General features: G+C 40.6%; 1 non-coding gene across 1 annotated transcript; it reads right to left on the bottom strand.

Annotated features, from left to right (window-relative positions):
- Nucleotides 1-809: 809 nt before the first annotated feature.
- LOC132655478 (U6 spliceosomal RNA) lies at nt 810-919 on the bottom strand. The gene has a single exon (XR_009593286.1). It is a non-coding gene; the product is annotated as a U6 spliceosomal RNA (small nuclear RNA).
- Nucleotides 920-1,679: the final 760 nt, after the last annotated feature.

Genomic DNA, 1,679 nt, shown 5'->3' with positions numbered 1-1,679 from the left:
GTTCTGTGAGGTAGATGTTCAGTTGTGTGTATGGCCATCAGGGTGCAGATTGGATGACACGGTGCATGACATCCTTTCCGTTTGCATCCATGTGGTGAACTTCTATTTTCATATCATTATTAAAGTCAACGAATAATTGCTTTTGCCCTACATTCTGGATTATGTAACAAATATACAGCTTAGATCTATTGTTTAATCTCTATGCCATTATTTACAACTTGTTTTAAATTACTGCCTTTACTCTTTTTACATTCAAACTGTGGATATTGCCTTTTGTGTTGGCTATTTCACATTGTATGAATCCCAATTTTTATTATTTTATTTTTTTGTTTTTATTTTATTTTAATTTTTTTTATCAGTTACATTTTATTAACTCTGTATCCCAGCCGTGTCCCGATCCCTCATTCCCTCCCAGTCCCTCCCTCCCTCCCTCATCTCCACCGCGCCCCTTTCCAAGTCCACTGATAGGGGGGACCTCCTCCCCATTCATCTGATCCTGTTTTATCAGGTATCTTCAGGACTGGCTGCAAAGCCCTCCTCTGTGGCCTAACAGAACTGCTCCTCTCTTCGGGGGTGGGGAGACCAAAGAGCCAGTCATAGAGTTCCTGTTAGAAATAGTCCCTGTTCCCCTCACTTTGGGAAACCAATTGGTTACTAAGCTACCACAGGCTACATCTGAGTGGAGGTTCTAGGTTATATCCATACATGGTCCTTGGTTGAATGTCAGTCTCAGAAAAGACCCTGTGCCCAGATATATTTGGTCCTTGTGGAGCTCCTATCCTTTCCCCATCAGACTAACTCCCCTTCTTAAAAATATGGAACGCTTCACGAATTTGCGTGTCATCCTTGCGCAGGGGCCATGCTAACCTTCTCTGTATCGTTCCAATTTTTTTAGTATATGTGCTGCCGAAGCGAGCACAATTTTTATTATTTTAATAGTAAAGATCATTACTGTGGTTGCTACTGACCATGGCAATTGAATGGTCACTGCCCATTCTCTATGTACTCACTCTTTTCTGAGATCCAACTGACCCTTCCCTGCAGCTACATGTAGTACCAGCTCCACTCTGACCTCAGTCCAGCCTAGCTTCCTTAGTGGCACAGACTTTGCACATCGATGAATGAGTATGCAAGTCACACTTCCATTTAGAGCCTCTAAACAGTCGATGCTATGACTTGCCTCACTTCACACATATTCCACAGAAATCACAAGATGACGAAGAAAAAGTCAATACACCAGGGGCAGTACACGTGAGAAGACATCATGGAGCCTTGGCGTGTAATAAGACATAAACACGTCCATGCTCACACTTATGCATCTGCATTTCGGCTTGCTTTTGTATAATTTTTATATTAAAATATATGTAAATAAAAAGTTATAACACTCCAGTTATGAACAAAGTCATAAGAGCTCATTTAAGGCTGAGAACTGAGCAGATGTTCCGTATGCAAGTAAATTATATGTTTTAAATGAAATAAATGCTGAATTGTAGCTCCCTTCTTTAGAAGGGTATAATGATAACAGTAAACTTCTTATACTAATGTGTAATCCCAATATGAGAAGCCTCACAGAGTTGTCAAATAGTGTAGTGCTGACATAATTCAAGGAGCATGGAGTTAGAAGCTATAAAGTTCTTCATCTGAGATGGTCAATTCTGTCTATGTGGCATTCCCCTGAC

This window comes from Meriones unguiculatus, chromosome 7 (assembly GCF_030254825.1).
Source record: "Meriones unguiculatus strain TT.TT164.6M chromosome 7, Bangor_MerUng_6.1, whole genome shotgun sequence".
Lineage (NCBI taxonomy): Eukaryota > Metazoa > Chordata > Mammalia > Rodentia > Muridae > Meriones > Meriones unguiculatus.
Note: the sequence above shows the minus strand (reverse complement) of the source record. Positions and strands in the feature narration are given on the sequence as shown.